General features: G+C 42.1%; 1 pseudogene; it reads right to left on the reverse strand.

The window, feature by feature from the left end:
* Positions 1-2,363: 2,363 nt before the first annotated feature.
* The window catches only part of LOC131720966 (erlin-2-like), a 6,423-nt pseudogene continuing 223 nt past the window's right edge, over positions 2,364-8,563 (reverse strand).

An 8,563-nucleotide genomic window follows, 5' to 3' on the forward strand; every position in this document is an offset into this window, starting at 1 on the left:
TTGTTTGAATGTTCAATATTATTGCAAATGTTATCCCTTAACAAGAGATTACTGATGACCTTAGAATGCAATGGGTAAGGCAAAAAAAAAGGTTACATTGCACACTAAGTGAAAATAGTTTCCTACCTCCTTCAGTTCATCGCTTTGTTGCTCTGGACTTTGTGCTTCTCTTTGTTACCAGAACGAACACAGGAGCCGATTCTTCGGCTACAAAAAAAACGATGTCATCTTGTCCCATGCCTTTTTTTATTTTTTTGTATTGCTGCCAATGTAATTGCTATGAAACGTCTTTTAATTCCCTCACTGTCTGCTAGGATGAGAACCAGATTGCGAGGGAGGCTTGAGAACAGAGTGCAGTTTTGCTCTGCATGTTAGCAAAACAACATTGTGGCCCAAGGGGAAAGTATTGAAGCGCAACCAGACTAACCCCAGGGTAAGTGGGGTTCCGAAAACTACAGCGTTACCCGTCCCCCACGCGTTGCTACAACTGTTAAATGGCATTGTTAGCACCCTGACAACTTTTTACACTTACAACTTTAAAGTCTGTTTCAAAGCTCTTTTCAAAATGTCTGCTCTAGTGCACTGAAGTTTGAGATCTGTCCTCTAAGTAAAATTAAAAAACATAACAACACATGCTCTGGCTTTTCTGTTCCATACCACATCACACATTGTTATTGCTGTGTTAACTGTTTTGACAATGTGGGCAATAATCCTGACGCTATCAGTGCACTAGAGCAGACATTTTGAAAAGAGCTTTGAAACAGACTTCAAAGTTGTAAGAAGTTGTCAGGATGTTAACAATGAAAAAAAAAAAGACAGGTGCGTTATTTAACTAGTTGTAGCAACACGTGGGGGCGGGTAACGCTGTATTTTTCGAAACCCCGCTACTTACTCTTAGAGCAGTGGTACTCAACTGTGGCCCTCGAGATGTATTCCAGTCCTGGTCTTTATTCCAACCAGTTCCTAAATGAGTTACTTGCCTCTTAACAGCTTCAATTAAATACATTAGAATCTGCTTGGAGTAAAAACCTGAACTGGATCAGATCTCGAGGGGCAGAGTTGAGTAGCCCTGCTTTAAAGGAGTGAGCTAGGAAGATGGAAGGAACTGCATCTTGTTAGACTAACACAGTGTTTCTCAACCCTGGTCCTGAGGACCCCCTGTGTCTCCTGGTTTTCATTCCAGCTGAACAGTTGCAGAGTTCAAATTACTTATACAAAGTTACGGCTAACTTGAAATCTGCAACAAGAGCTGAAAACAAATAAAAAGGTTTAATAGCTTTATATATATATATATATATATATATATATATATATATATATATATATATATATATATATATATATATATATATTAATTATGTCTCAATCCTAAAATTCTAGGTGATAGAATTTAGTAGGTGCAACATTGGCAGCACACAGGAATATCCCCTAGAAAGTGTCCTGAGGGCATCAGATGATTCTTAACGGTTAGGTTTAGGGTCAGGTATTGGGTTTGAGGTTAGGTTTTAGGGCAGGGGTTGCTTAAGGGGTTGGGTTAGGGACATGGTGGCTTGATTTTGTTGCCAAGCTCTGGAAGTGAAAGTTGGGAGTAAATGCAAATGCCCTCGAATCATCAGATGCCCTCAGGAACACTTAGTAAGCATGTCAACGATTACCTAAGCAGAAACCACAGTAAAGAATCATACAGAAGTGAAATGAAAGATGATGTCTCATTCCTAAAATTCTAGGCGATGCAAAACTGTGTCAGGGAATAGGGTGCACTTGGTCTTACAAAACCGAGGGTAATGACTCAAGCTGATTTTGTTGGCTCACATTTTTCAGGATTTCGAGGTATTTTCCCACTTGCGCCTTTCACATTGTGCAAGCTTTTAGTCACTCGATTTATAATGTCAGTCTACACAATGCTGTACACTGTACATGGGCAATAAGCACAAACCCACAGAGAATCGTTCACAACACAGATAAATAGGTACAGCTGTACAGATATGGCTAAAAGTTTTTCATCACCTAGAATTTTTCCGCCTGACACATAATTAAGAAAAAACCTACATGCACATAATTTAGATATTTAATTTAACATCATGTAATCAAAAACTACATACTAGCCATACTAGTAATACAGTAGTAGTTCATGTTAGATTTCGAAATGTCACGTTTCTGTCAGCTGCGTTTAATTCAATATGTTAACGTAACATTAACTCAGCAGATTTCGTTCGACTTTATGAAGCAAAACTAGTTAATTCTATAGAGGGGTGCAACACTTTTGACCACAGCTGTAGATGATGGAAAATGACGCCTCAGTATTCTAAAGCAAGCCAGATTACACAGAGTTTATCAAGAGAAAAACAAACTTTATTCTGGAATGTCAACATCATAATAAAACTTTATTAAAATTAACACTCATCACAGGACTTGCTCTCACCTCTACACGTAGCAATGCTGAAAATCTGCTGAGCTTAATAATAATAATAATAATAATAATAATACTCCCATTGCACAGCAGTTTGAGACAGTCCAGGTTTTACATTTATTCTGTGAGCTTAATAAGACAGCATGCAGGGTTTGGTTCAAGACTCCTATTCCACAGCAGTATGAGCCACTTCCAGGTTTTACAATGCTGTGAGCTGAAACATTACCTTACCAGATGCAGTACAAAAAAACCAAAACAAATACTAGTCAAACTAACAGGGAGATAGAAGCATAGGTTGTTCCTAGGACTGTTTGTGCGTAAAGTATTTTACTATACCCCATAGAATCACACAAGTTAAAGATTGCTTAGCGGGGTTCCGACAAATACAGCGTTACCCGTCCCCACGTGTTGCTACAACTGTTTAAATAACGTACCTGTCGTCGTTCTTTTCACTGTGAACATCCTGACAACTTTTTACGCTTATAACTTTAAAGTCTGTTTCAAAGCTCTTTTCAAAATGTCTGCTCTAGTGCACTGATAGCGCCAGGATTATTGCCCACATTGTCAAACAGGTAACACAGCAACAACTGTGTGTGATGTGGTACGGAACTGAAAAGCCAGCGCACTTGTTGTGTTTTTTTTTCTTGTTTGTTTTATCGTTCTTCCTGCAGTTACTTAGAGGACAGATCTCAAACCCCAGTGCACTGGAGCAGACATTTTGAAAAGAGCTCTGAGACAGACTTTTTAAAGTTCTAAGTGTAAAAAGTTGTCAGGATGTTCACAATGAAAAGAAAAACGACTGGGACGTTATTTAAACAGTTGTAGCAACACGTGGGGGACGGGTAACGATGTATTTTTCTGAACCCTGCTGCTTACTCTTTGAAGAGCTTTGAATTGGTTCCTTCACAAAGTCTCTTTGGATTCACAATTTCAGTGTAAAACAAATTTATTTAATACAAGTGTACAACTAAATGCAATCATACCTGTAATAATAATAATAATAATAATAATACAAATCATTGTGCTTTCTTCCTCAGGTTAATTCATAGAAAATAATGCATGGGTTAGTGTGCAATATGAGAATTTAATTATTATTTGTTTATTTAGCAGACGCCTTCATCCAAGGCGACTTACAGAGACTAGGGTGTATGAACTTTGCTTCAGCTGCAGAGTCATTTACAACTACGTCTCACCCGAAAGATGGAGCACAAGGAGGTGAAGTGACATGCTCAGGGTCACACAAGGAGTCAGTGGCTGAGGTGGGATTTGAACTGGGGACCTCCTGGTTACAAGCCCTTTTCTTTAGCCACTGGACCACACAGCCTCCTCCTTAATGCCCATCCGAGGGCATAAACCCAGAGGACGATGCCCCAAGGGGTCTACCCACGCATCCCACCCCGAGGGCGGGTTTTTAATTCTCATTCATCACATGCTACCCCGCGCAGTATTTTTTCTCATCTCTGGTGAGCATTTTTTTTCCGGCTGAGAAGCGAGCGAGAGAAGACAGCAGCTACGCACGTTCTGGTTGGAATTCCTTTCAGTCTGACGAAAGCTGGCGCTGGCTGGGGTCGCGCGGCAGGAAATATCAACAGGGTGAGTCCGGTGAAAAAACTGCTCACCAGTTTGTGCAATAAACCACAGCTTTATTATCCTATTTTCTTTTTTTTTTTTTACCTCATATTAGCAGAAGAGCCATGATCACTTCCCCCTTTTCTGGTTTCACACTTTGGTTAATAAGTGGAGACAGTGCTTTAGAATACAAAGCTGCTGCTGCTGATGTTTCCTTGTATCTATTCATGTGCTCCAGTGTAATCAGAATTAATAAGATACTAGAAGCTGCTTTCTTTATGTATCAGGTTTTTTTTCTAAACCTATAACTTCTTTGTAGTTGTTTCCAATATTTTTGCATTGCAATAATAAAAGCCGAAAAAAAAAGGTTATCTTCCGTTAACAAAACATACTGAAGATGGATTGTAAAGCCTTGGTTAAGCACTGCTCTAGCATGCACACTAGCTGAGCCTTCCCTTCTGTGATTGGATTAGTGTAACCTTACCTTTGAAGCAGTTACTAATAACACACATAACAATAATCATAAAACTTATCTGTCAAAATCATAACAGATAAACCAGAGTGCACATTTGCAACAAAATAATTCCTAAAAACAAACGACGTCAGCAAAATAATGTTGATTTTTTTTTTTTTTTAGGCAGTCCTACAATTGCATACTCTTGTAAATATCTGTTTTAAAAAAAGTATTTTTTGAATACAATTAAGAGTTTATTAACAGGTTACATACCCAAATGCAACAAAGGGCACGATAAAAGTTTGGAGAAGATGGAAAATCTCCAAGACAAACACGATCAGTGCATACATTTTTTTTTTTTTTGTTCTTTTCTTAAACAAGGACCCTAAAAATGAACTGAGCTGCAGATTTTAACAGCAGGGGGGAAAGCACCCTGAAAAGCATGGACTCTTATTCTAATTTTTTTACAGCTATATATTTATAGCTAAACACAGCGTCACCCGTCCCCACGTGCTGCTACTGTTTAAATAACGTACCTGTCATTTCTCTTTTCATTGTTAACATCCTGACAATTTTTAAACACACAAAAGCTAGATCCCTTATGTTTTTTTTTTTTTTTAAATCGCTCTTCCTGCAGTGATTTAGAGGACAGATCTCAAACCCCCCCAGTGCACTAGATCGGACATTTTGAAAAGAGCTTTGAAACAGACTTTTTAAAGTTCTAAAGTGTAAAAAGTTGTCAGGATGTTCACAATGAAAAGAAAAACGACATGTTATTTAAACAGTTGTAGCAGCACGTGGGGGACGGGTAACGCTGTATTTTTCAGAACCCCGCTACTTAACCTTTAAAGAACCTTTTATAGCTACGGGGAGAGCTCTGAATTCAAAGTGTGGCGAAGACTCTAGTGTGACATCACAGCGAGTACAGAGTGTGATGCTTGTTACGCTGTCAAAGAAAGGATGTGGGCTTCCATAACAAACATTCTAGAAAGGTTTTGTAATCCGCAATGGGGGGAACAAGAGAAAGGAATTCAGTGTGGTTTTAGTTACAATGTGGCTGTGTGCTAGGGTCACACCCCCCCACCCACCCCCGTCCTGCTTGTATGTCAGATAAAAGTGCTGAAGAGAGATTTGATATTTAAACGATATTTAAGAAGCGTGGTGTGGCCTCGCTGGAAATTCCTAATCTTTACATGTGCTGTGCGTACTTCCCTGTTTCACTTCCTTATCAAAACAAGGAAAGTGACCTCAAGGATCCAGCTTTATGAAATTAACTCGACACATTCTTCACACTCATCTCCGCTCGATTTAATGCTGGAGTTTGCTGACCTGAGAGAGTCAGTTTCGCCTGCCCTCCCCTCCACCCACCCTCTAGCTGTGGCTCTGGGGCCCCCCCCCTCCTGTCCCGTCCACTGCGGTGGTCCGCAAGCCCCCCGGGGCGGAGTCCACGAACATGCGGGGGATTTCACTCCCGAAATAGATCTTGCTGTTGGCTGAGATGGCTTTGTACTTCATGAGCTGCAGATATGCAGGGGTCAGCTTCATCTGCACAGAGAGAGAGAGAGAGATGAGAGAGAGAGAGAGAGAGAGGATGGAGGAGAGAGAGAGAGGAAGAAGAGAGAGAGAGAGAGGAGAGAGAGAGAGAGAGAGAGGAAGAGAGAGAGAGAGAGAGAGAGAGAGAGAGAGAGAGAGAGAGAGAGGAGAGAGAGAGAGAGAGAGAGAGGTAGGGTGCTTTTTATTAGTATTTGTTTTGTAATGGGCTGGCAGTATACTTCTGCTGATGTTATGCCAATACAGCATCTCTGAACTGAAGAGAGAGAGAGAAAGAGAGAGAGAAATCCTAATGTAATACTAACTTGCTGCATCCTAGTTCATATTGTATTCTTTTTTTTTTTAAATTTATTTCTTAGCAGACGCCCTTATCCAGGGCGACTTACAATTGTGACAAGATATCACATTATACATTATTTCACATTATACAGATATCACATTATTTTTTACATACAATTACCCATTTATACAGCTGGGTTTTTACTGAAGCAATCTCGGTAAAGTACCTTGCTCAAGGGTACAGCAGCAGTGTCCCCCCACCTGGGATTGAACCCACAGACCCTCCGGTCAAGAGTCCCAGAGCCCTAACCACTACTCCACGCTGCTGCCCCAAGTAGTATTATATTATTTGCACTTGCTGTAAACTACACTGTGTTTAAATATGAAGCTTGCATTGTAACACTGTGAGTCGTCTTGGATAAAGGCGTCTGCCACATCAGTAATTCACAGTAACAATGGTTTGAATTTGTTACCGCGTTGGCGTCGGCTGTCCTCAAAGCCGTGTAGAATTCAGCGTCAGCCGAGCCTTCTCCTTCGCCAAGGTAAGCAGAGTCTGTAATTCACTCTGAAAATCACTTTCCGTTTTCATCTTTTTTTATTTATTTATTTTTTTAAACTCGAAAAGCAACATTTGAACCTTGAACCTATACACCCTGAACCTCGGAACCCCTTTCCGAACGATTCTCAGCAGGTACAGAGAATTATTCCAGATCCTTGTCATTTTGAACACACTGTTCTATTTAGGTGTTAAACTCAACAATTACAAATGAAATAGACACCTGAAAAGGCTTGCATAGTACCTCATATATTATACAATGCGCTACTGGAGAATATACCAGCTACCGGAGAACCGACTCAGGACCCGCTCCGTCTCTCACTGCCATTCCGTTCCGCCTCCTCTGAGACCCCCCCGTTTACTCTGCGCTTGTTAGATCTCCTGATCCGCCCCTCCTGCTCTGCACTGGACTCGTCGCCTGACCTCAGCACCACGTTACTGGATCCTCAGCTGATGCGCTATCCTTGCACTATTGCACTGCTAACATGTCACTGTAGATATAACTAGCTGTGATCCTAACTGGCTGCATCCTAGTTCATATTGTATTCTAGTAGTGTTATTATTATTTGCACTTACTGTAAAACTACACCTGTGTTTAAATATGAAGCTTGCATTGTAAACCCTCTACTGTCCTGGAGGCACCTGTGAGTCGCCTTGGATAAAGGCGGTCTGACAAATAAACAACAATAATAATAATAATAATAATAATAATAATAATAACCCCCCCCCCCCCCCCCCATCCTTTGCAACACTCTGCCCCCTAGTGGATTTAAGAAACACACCAGTGGGAAAGAGAGCAAACAGAGCAAATTGTTCATAGTAAAACTTTGCAGTATTTTGTATTTTTTTTTCCAATCTGAAGGGTTTTAAATCGATACCCCACCTTCGATCTCCGAGATCTTTCTCTCCGTCTGCTTTTTCCATCACCTGCTGCGCAAACTTGATTTCTGCCACCTGAGCCAATTTCTCGGCCTCTGCGCACAGGGGGGGGGAGGGGAGGAGGGAGGAGATAGGGAGGGGGGAGGGGGGGGAGGAAGGGAGGAGATAGGGAGGGGGGAAGGAGGGGGGAGGAGGGGGAAGGGAGGAGGAAGGGGGAAGGAGGAGGGAGGGGAGGAGGAAGGGGGAAGGGAGGGGAGGAGGAAGAGAGGGAGGGGAGGGGGGGAGGAAGGGAGGAGGGGGATGGAGGGGAGGGGAGGGAGGAGAGGGGGGAGTGAGAGGGTGATGGGGGGAGAGAGTGGGGGTTAGGGAGAGAGAGGGAGAGAGATTAGCATTATAAAATGATGAAAGAGAAATCAAGTGAACTGGGCTGGGCTGTGTTGTATTTACCGATCACAGCTCTCTTCCTCTCTGTCTCCGCCTCTTTCCCCCCACCTCCACCCACTTTCTGTGTCTGCGCCGCGATCAGAAGCTTCGTCTTCTCACTCTCCCTGTGCGATGCAAGCAGAGGACAGGATCATAAACTGGACCAGCTCAGAGGACAGGCTGATAAACTGAACCAGCTCAGAGGACAGGCTGATAAACTGAACCCAGCTCAGAGGACAGGGCTGATAAACTGAACCAGCTCAGAGGACAGGCTGATAAACTGAACCAGCTCAGAGGACAGGCTGATAAACTGAACCAGCTCAGAGGACAGGCTGATAAACTGAACCAGCTCAGAGGACAGGCTGATAAACTGAACCAGCTCAGAGGACAGGCTGATAAACTGAAACCACTCAGAGGACAGGCGGATAAAACTGAACCAGCT

This window comes from Acipenser ruthenus, chromosome 46, assembly GCF_902713425.1.
Source record: "Acipenser ruthenus chromosome 46, fAciRut3.2 maternal haplotype, whole genome shotgun sequence".
Taxonomy (NCBI): domain Eukaryota; kingdom Metazoa; phylum Chordata; class Actinopteri; order Acipenseriformes; family Acipenseridae; genus Acipenser; species Acipenser ruthenus.